We start from the raw sequence: 9,787 nt of genomic DNA on the forward strand, positions 1-9,787 counted from the left end.
TTGGGGGTTCATTGCGCCTTACTTGAGGAGTCATGCCTATGGTTGCGTGTTGTTGTTCTTGTCTTGCCCATAACTTGACAATTTGGGCGCCTAACTTGGAATGTGGCCTCTCCTTGTGCGTGCTTGTTAATGTCTTTGCAGAATTGATGGAGGAGAAGTATGGACTATTATGTATCGTTAGAAAGCTCTAGAATTGAAGTTTCCAATGCCACTGGAATTCTCGTCAATTGGATCTCGTTATCTCGAGATATTCAGGTATGAGTACAGAGAGGTCAAGGTTGACAGCATCATTCACCTTCTTCTCTTTTTCTGTGGAAACTCCATCAAATCTAGTCGAATGCTACCTAAAATAAATAGAATTGTACACGACTCAAAGTAGCATCCATAGTGGCTAAAAGATAATTAATTCTTGACTAAACTCAACAAATTGAATGCAAATTCACTAGGAAAATATAGGAAAGATGCTCACGCATCACAACACCAAACTTGAATTGTTGCTTGTCCTCAAGCAACCAAAACTAATACAAGGTTAAGATGTGAATTTGCGTGAGAAGTGAGATTTCAATTATGCTCATGTCTCTTCTTAAAGTGGGATTTATCTATTGCAATTCTGAACAGTTTTGGCATCTCACTTTCCTTTGAATCAGAGGAATGTCAATGTCATTCGGAATTAGAATCCGGATCATATTATGAATTCTCTGATCTTTATACTTTAATTTAATCCTTGAACACAACAGATATCCTTAAATTCTCAACTAACTGGTGCTTTGCACTTTGAGCGTAGCCGTGACTTTAAATGTTCTATCTCAAGGGTTAATCGACACAAGAACACCACAAGCACTTAACTGGGGAACTCTTTTGAAGTTCTGATTTTTTTTTCAGCTACTCCCAGACAGTGGTGCTCAAAGCCTTTGGCATACTCTGCTAATTGCAATTGATCTCGACTCTAAATATTTTGTCTCGAGGATTACTTGACACAAGAACACCACAAGAATATGACTAGGGAAACAACTCTTTGAGCTTTTAATCATGTCTGACCTCCTTAGTCATTAATGCTCAGAGCCTTGGACCTTGCTTTTATATACTTTTTTTTTCTTTGCTGTTTCTTTTGCTTCAAGGATCAACTTTTACAAATTTTTTAAAATTCATAATAGTTCTCTAAATTCCTTTTCCTTATACATCAACATTCCTTGATTCAAATTCAACATGCACGGTTTATGTCATACATTCAGAATCGCAAAGAATACCACCACATTTGATTAAATGAGACTACTCTTAAAAAATAAACTCAATTTCTCATGCATTACATCTTTTCCTTCTTTTTCTTTTGGATTCAAGCTCAGTGAGCAATACATGAGACACTTTTCAGAATTAAAAACGAATAACAGAATAAAAATAACTAATTTAACTAGAACCTAGGAATTAAAATAACAAAGGAACATGCAGAAACAAAGTAAAATAGCAGAAAATAGGAATTTAACATAATAAGAATGGGAGGAAATATAGAATAAAAGGAACTCAACCACCTCAGTTATCCTAGTGGCCGTCTCATTCTTCAGGCTGTGCTCCTCCGTGAAGATGATTCGCCTCATTTTGGTGCCCTTAAAATAAACAGAAAAGTCACAAGCGAAGTGACAACACCAAACTTAAAAGTTTGCTTGTCCTCAAGCAAAGAAAAACTGAAAATAGGGAGGGACATGAAAAGACGTACGAAGGAGTAAAAGCAAATATTATTGCAAAAGAAGAATACAATGATAAAAGGGCAAGATAGATAAAAATTAAAACCTATTTTTTTTTGTTTTTTTGTTTTATTTTGTTTTCTTTTTGTTTTTTATATAGACATACATATAATTATTTATTTATGTATTTATGTTATTTATTTATATACTTATTTAATATATATATATATATATATATATATATTTAAAGGGGGGGAAGTATATCTGTATATATAAGGGGATGGGGTGGATTATATACGTTATAAATATATATATGGAATGGGGGGTTATATATATTAATATATATATAAGGAGAGGATATGGGGTGATTGGAATGGTTTGTGATGGGAGTGGGGACAAGATTTGGTTTAGATTTGATCGGTAATAAGGTGGGGTAGGGACTTTGGGAGTTAGGCTGCGCCTAACTTGAGCTTGCCCTGTGCCTAACTTAAGGCAGGAAGCTACACTCAGCGCCTTACTTGAATGCTTTCACCAAAGGGGTGCCTAACTTGAATCAATAATCAAGGCCTTGCGCCTAACTTGGTGTCACGCCCTTCTTTGCTGCGCCTTATTTGGACCCTCCCGAGAGTAGAAGCATTCTCTGCGCCTAACTTGAAAAACGTTGCGCCTAACTCAGGCCCTCCCGAGTGGACTAACGTGCAGGGCGCCTAACTTGGTTTCCTCTACGCCTAACTCGCCTTGAGTTGTCATGTCTTGCGCCTAACTTGAGAATTATCAAGTTAGGCGCAGGCCTTCCAGAGTGAAATCATTCTTGATGCGTATCCTACTACACGTAGTATGTGGTGCCTAACTTGAAATTGTCAAGTTAGGCGTCAACTCTTCGGAATCAGTATACTCCTCTCCTAACGTTCGTAGCTCTGTATTTAGGAATCTGTTTCTGTTTCAATAACTCTGAATGATCTAAACTCACATAAAACAAAGGAAAAACAAGAAGAACTCAATGAAAACTAAAAAAAGAACAAAATTAAACCAACTGAAATCAAACTAAAGGATACGAAAACATCGGGTTACCTCCCGACAAGCGCTTCTTTACCGTCACTAGCTTGACGGTCAGCTCCTCTAAGGAGGAGGATCATAGGGACTCAGCTCTTCACCCCTCACTGTGAATCTTTTCCCTGTGTCCCCATAAAGTAGCTCAATATGCTCCAGAGAGAGGATTCTATTTACTGTATAAGTAAACACTGGATTGCTAGTCAACACCACCTTCATTCGTGGGGAGAAGTCTTCAGTGGGAATCTTTTTGTTTCTCTATCCCCTGGGTACTTTCTTCTTTTTGGGAACCTCTGCCTTGGTGGATGATGCATTCTCGACACCAAACTTAGGTTTGATGTCAGGAGGAATTTTATTGCTTGTCACAAAAGGAGGTTTGAGCTACAATTTCTGCTGTGCATCATCAGGGGGTTCTTGAAGGTTTGGATTAATAAGCTCATTCTGCATGCACCTCTCTTCTTCACCTGCTGAATGTATATCTTTGAAGACATGAAAGACTAGTTGCTCATTATGCACTCTAAGCACTAATTCACCTTCTTCCACATCAATCAGAGCTCTTCCAGTGGCTGGGAATGGTCTTCCTAGAATTATAGAGGCATTCTCATCCTCCCCTGTGTCAAGAATCACAAAAGCTGCTGGGAGGAAGAACTTACCCACTTTGACCAAGACATTCTCTACTAATCTGTATGCAGGCTTTATAGATTTATCTTCCATCTATAATGCTATCCTTTTGGGTTGTGCTTCTTGGATTTGTAGCTTATTCATCACAGATAAGGGCATTAGATTTATGCTTGCTCTCAGATCACATAGGGCTTTCTCAAAGGTTGTGCTCCCAATGGTACATGGAATTTTAAAGCTCCCTGGATCCGGCATCTTCCTTGGTAAGTTATTTTGAATGATGGCACTACATTCCTTAGTCAGGACCACTGTCTCATCTCCTTTTAAAGGCTTCTTCTTTGACAACAACTCCTTCATGAACTTGACATAGAGAGGCATTTGCTCCAAAACTTTAGCAAAAGGAATATTGATTTGCAACTTTCTGAAGACTTCCAATAACTTTGAAAACTGGTTGTCCTTGGTCTCCTTTTGAAGTCTTTGAGGATATGGCATTTTAGGTTTGTACTCAGGAGCCTTTGGCAATATAGGATAAGTGTCAAGAGACGCTTTGGAGGTACGTGCTCTACTTCTTCCTTCTTCTCCTCTGGAGCTTCTTTCTCAATTGGCTCCTCATTAACTTGTGCTTCCGTACTTGCCACTTGTCTACTTATCAAGGTGATAGCCTTGCATTCCTCTCTTGGATTTGGAATTGTGTTACCAGGAAGGCTATTAGTGGTCCTCTGATCAATTTCATTAATTTTTGTGGCTAATTAACCCATCTGAATCTCCAAGTTCTGAAATGTACCTGCAGACCTCTCAGGTATTTGCTTGCTCAGCTGGCCCATTTTCACCTCCAAGTTTCTAATGGAGGCTCTGGTTCCTGCATAAAACTCCTCATCATCTCCCAATTAGAATCTTGTTGGGATTGAGAATTTACCTACGGAGGTGGTTGTTGTTGCTGATATTGGAATTGGCAGTTACTGTGATTATTCTGTTGAAAGCCGCCCTGAGAATTATTATTGAGATTTTGAGGTCTCTGAGGTTGGTCCCTCTACCTAAAATTTGGGTGATTTCTCTACCCCTGATTGTATGTCTTAGAATATGGATCATTATTGGGAATTCTAGGACCACCCCCCATGTAATTGACTTATTCAGAAGAGGATTGAGCATAATCATAATTATCATTTTGCACAAAATTACCTGTCATGTCATAAGAGACCTCTTGAGGTGGATTTTGGGTGTTGATAGCTGAGACTTGCATTCGACCCATCTCTTGAGTAAGTAGATTTATTTGCTGAGACATAAGCTTGTTCTGAGCAAGAATAGCGTTAAGAGCATCTACTTCCATAACACCCTTCTTCTGAAGAGCCTCAGAGTTCACAGGATTCTTATTAGATGAGTATAAATATTGGTTGCTAGCAACCAATTCAATCAGCTCAATAGTCTCCTCCAGTGTCTTCTTCTTGTGCAATGAATCACATGCAGAATTATCTAGGCACATCTTGGACATTTCACCCAAGCCTTCATAAAAGATATCTAGTTGGGTCTATTTGGAGAACATGTCCGGAGGGCATTGCCTAGTCAGTAGCTTGTATCTCTCCCAAGCTTCATAAAGAGTTTCACCATCCTTCTACCTGAAAGTCTAAACCTCCACTCTAAGCTTAGTCAGCTTCTTTGGTGGGAAAAATTCAGTAAGAAACTCAGTAACAACCTTGTCCCAAGTATCCAAACTCTCCTTGGGTTGGGAATCTAGCCATAGCTTTGCTCTATCCCTCAGAGCAAACGGTAAGAGCATGAGTTTGTACACTTCAGGGTTCACTCCATTTGTCTTCACAGTATCAAAAATCTGCAGAAAATTAGAAATAAATTGATTTGGGTCTTCTTGGGGAAGGTCATGACACTGGCAGTTTTGTTATGCCAGGGTGACCAATTGTGGCTTCAACTCAAAGTTTTCGCAGTTATAGGAGGCATCACAATGCTTTTTCCATAAAGATCTGTAGTAGGAGCAGAGTAAGAGCCAAGCACTCTCCTAGGTTGCTCATTCCCATTCAGATTTTCCATGTTGGCATCAACAGCATTATTATGATCCATAGTGGATTCTGCAGCCTTGTAAAGTCTTGCTTGTTGCAAACGTGATGCCAAGGCATCTTAGGCTAGTTTCACTAGCATTTTTCTGTTAGTTTTAGTTGTTTTATGCATTTTCTTGAGCTTAAAGTAACCAAAAATGGTTAAATGAAGAACAAAGCAATGAACCATCCAAACAGTATGATTTTAATGCAAATTCCATGAGTTTTAGTTATATTACTTGAATGCTATGAATGGAAGATTTCTCATGAAATTTTGCAAGACTTTGATGCAATTGTTTGGATGATTTCAGGGAAGAAGAGGCTAAGCAAGGAAGCAACAAAATCAATAAAGGAAGCTTGAATATCATATGTGGAGTTTAAGTTCCAGTTTAAGCCTAAACTGGAGCTTAAACGCCAGAATCAGGAAGGCTAAGAAATGCTGGAATTGAAGTTTAACCTCCAGTTTAACCTTAAACTGGAGGTTAAACGCCAGAATGAAAGACTCACCAAAGAAGCATTTCCACGTTTAACCTCCAGTTTAACCTTAAACTGGAGGTTAAACGCCAGAATGAGAATGCCACTCAGGAAAGAGTTCCACGTTTAACCTCCAGTTTAACCTTAAACTGGAGGTTAAACGCCAGAATGGGAAAAGCACCAGGGAGCCATTTCCACGTTTAAGCTCCAGTTTGACCTCAAACTGGAGCTTAAACGTGTTCGACCAAGTTTTCTCCTCCAGGGTTGCTCTCTCCATTTCCACGTTTAAGCTCCAGTTTGACCTCAAACTGGAGCTTAAACGTGTTCGACACCTCCAGGGCTACCATTCTAAGCTTCCACGTTTAACCTCCAGTTTAACCTTAAACTGGAGGTTAAACGTGTTCGACCTCCAGGATGCCTCCTTCCATTTCCACGTTTAACCTCCAGTTTAACCTTAAACTGGAGGTTAAACGTGTTCGACCTCCAGGGCTGCCCTTCCTATATCCACGTTTAAGCTTCAGTTTAACCTTAAACTGAAGCTTAAACGTGTTCGACTACATGACTCTCCAGGGCTGCCTTCTTCCATTTCCACGTTTAAGCTTCAGTTTAACCTTAAACTGAAGCTTAAACGTGCTTCTACAAAAGGCCTCACTGGAAGTGTCTGGCGTTTAAGCTGCAGTTTAAGCTTAAACTGCAACTTAAACGCCACTCTTGGAAAAGGTTTCTGGGCCAAAAATATTGCGGTTTAAGTTAGTCTTTGAGCACAAACATTAACTTAAACTTACTCTGGTATGAAACCCAATTGAATATCATGGTTTATGGGATTGGGCCTGAAGGATTGATGAGTTTGAAATTTCAATTTATTGAGTCATGTGTCATCATTTGATTATCACTAAGTTAGCTCAATGAATGTTACAGAATTTGGATCAACAGCCTCATCAAGATTATGGATCATAAACCCAAGGCAAAAGGAAAGCAGGGAGAGGCCTCAAAGCCCAAGAAACACAACAGAAGCTCAATATAGAAAGTGTATAAATAGGATAGAATTTAAGTGAAGACGGGGGGACTTTTGGAACTTTTACCTTTTCATTTTTAGCTAGTTTTCATATCTTTGTAGTTGAATTCAGAGCTATGACTCACTAAACCCCTTTCATTGGGTTAGGGAGCTCTATTGTAATTCAATGAATCAATAATAGTTTATCTTCTTCTTCAATCTTTTCTCTTGAATTTTGTTAGAAAGCTTCTCGTTCTAATTCCATTGGGTAGTTGTCTTGGGAAAGAAACTACCCATAATTGGAATCCTTCGGAACCTTGGGAAAGGAATGGAGGATTCATGCTAGAGAAGCTTTCTCACAGTGAATTGGATTGGGGTTTGGATGGATATTGTGACATGTAATCCTACCAAATTGTGGTTCATGAAACTGTGTGGTATAATCAGTGATCGAGCATCATCTCTTCTTATGAACATTTAAACCAAGGGATTGGGAATTTGTTTGTTTTTAGAGAGAATTGGTGAGCCAAGGGATTGGGATCCAATCATATAAGATTGCCAAGCAAAATTTAATGAACGCATTGGTTGAGGAAGAGATATACATGTTTTGATTCGGAGATCTCAATATCTCCTAACACCCAATGAATTCCCCATTTCTGATTTCCAATTTCTCTTTACATTCTGCAACTCAATTCTTGCAATCACCCCCATTCCCTTTTAATTTCAGCAATTTACATTCTGCTCTTTAATTCATGCAATTTAAGATTCCGCCATTTCAATTTCTTGTCATTTACTTTTCCCGCCAATTTTACATTCCGCAATTCTCATCTAAATCTTGAATCCGCTCAACTAGAACACACTTCTAATCTGAATTGCTCACTCAACCAATCCTTGTGGGATTCGACCTCACTCTATTGTGAGTTTTTACTTGACGATAACCGGTGCACTTGCCGGAAGGAATTTTGCCGATCGTGCAATTTCCTAAATCGTAGCATAACAAGTTTATGCTCATCAAGTTTATGGCGCCGTTGCCGGGGATTGGTTTTCGATTGACAATTCTCCAATTGGAAGTTAACTAGATTGAGCAATTTTTCTTTTCTTTTGTTAATAGTTTTTGTTTCAGTTTATTACTGCTAATTTCTGCAAATTTTAATTTGTTTTCTTTGCTTATTCACTTGTTAGCATACTAACCACTAGTTGTTTGTGATATTGCCTCACTATGGAATTTCCACTATCTTTGGATGAGTATTGTTTGAGACTGAGCACATTGCAAAAAAGAAAAGAGTATCCATCATCTTTTGGTCAATCAAAATTCATGAGAAACTCTCCACCACCACAGAATGATTCATGTTATTATGCTCATGGTGGGTGGGAGTATCAGGAACAGGAAACGGGGTACTTCCCAGAGCCACAAAATGGTCCATGTTTTGGTGAATTTGATCACTACTCAAGTTGTGGCTGGGAAGATCAAAACCAAAGAGATTTCACTTATTCACACCCCATTCATCAAGAGCCATCACCTCTGAATTATCCAACCTCACCTCCTAGTTTTACATATCCAAATTCTTCATCACTTGAGCATTTCTCAGCACAAAATTCCTTCTCAAATTCATACAATTCATTTCACTATCCACAAGACTCATTCCACTACACACAAGAGTCATACCACTACCAACACTCCAACCAAAGACTCTATCAGCCCACACAAAACACATACTCCCAGCCACCATATCACAGCCAAGATAATCAACCTCATCAACCCAATCCGAACCAACAATTTCAAGATCAATTAAACAGGATAGAAGGAATGATTGCAACTATGGGCAGAGATGTGGCCGATTTGAAAGGCTTTAAGGAAGAAGTGATATCCAACTTACAAAATCAAGGTGCTGCCATTCAAAAGCTAGAAGCACAAATTGGATATCTATCAAAGCAAATCCCTACCCACAATTCTTCTAGTGATACCATGGCAAACCCAAGGGAGGAATCAGAAGAACAAGAAAGGGAGAAAGTCAATCAAGGGAGATCACACTCCAATGAAACAGAGAGTTGCAAAGAGGAAGGGTTCATTGAACCACAAATTCAGGAAGCTTTTGATGAACAGGATACTCCAAATGTCCAACAACAACCAAGTTCTGAGATCAAGGATGTGAAGGCAGTAGAAACAAGCACCAAAATGAGGATTGTGACCGAGAAACAAAGGACCATATCCATGAAGAAGAGAAGGTCGAAGAACAATCCAACTCCTGAGCCAACAAGCAAGTTCACTCAAGCCAATCACAAGGGAAAGCTTGCTGGAAAGAAGCATTCACAACAAGGGGCACTAACTAGCTCCTTTATCCACTTGAAGTCATTCCTCTTAACAAACTGGAGGAAGAGGAAGAAAGTCAGGAACAGCATGTCAAGCTAATGACGTTAAAGAAGCGCTTGTTGGGAGGCAACCCAACCAAAGGTAGTTTTTCTTTTCTAGTTATTTCAATAAAAGAGTTAAGTAGATTTATCTGTATTGCAAGGAGCTAAGTTTGGTGTTGCACACCAAAACAATTCAAGGGTGAATGTGAGATTCTAAGTTTGGTGTTCCACCAAAAACTTCATTAAAAGCACATTTCTACCTCAGCATGACTAGTCACTAGCTCCAACCAATCAGGGAAACTACTTAAACAATAGTTTAATTTCTAATTCATAGTTTCTTTTTCTAGTTCATAGTTATTTTCTTAATAAAAGCACATGAGGTTTTCTGCATATGATCCCAATTGCTGCATATGGCAAGGAACTAAGTTTCGTGTTCACACACCAATCTAAGTTCAGAGGCCTACAAACATCCATGCATGCTAACCAATTCTCAAAGTGCTTGGGGAACAAGCAACTTCTAATAGCTTTGCAGGAAGACAATCAATCTCATGGAAGGAATATACATCATCATCAAAGAG

The 9,787-nt window shown here is 38.9% G+C and overlaps 1 non-coding gene across 1 annotated transcript; it reads left to right on the top strand.

Moving 5' to 3' along the window:
* Positions 1-4,882: 4,882 nt before the first annotated feature.
* Positions 4,883-4,989, top strand: LOC112731044 (small nucleolar RNA R71). The gene has a single exon (XR_003166839.1). It is a non-coding gene; the product is annotated as a small nucleolar RNA R71 (small nucleolar RNA).
* Positions 4,990-9,787: the final 4,798 nt, after the last annotated feature.

This window comes from Arachis hypogaea, chromosome 12 (genome assembly GCF_003086295.3).
Source record: "Arachis hypogaea cultivar Tifrunner chromosome 12, arahy.Tifrunner.gnm2.J5K5, whole genome shotgun sequence".
NCBI classification, from domain to species: Eukaryota; Viridiplantae; Streptophyta; class Magnoliopsida; order Fabales; family Fabaceae; genus Arachis; species Arachis hypogaea.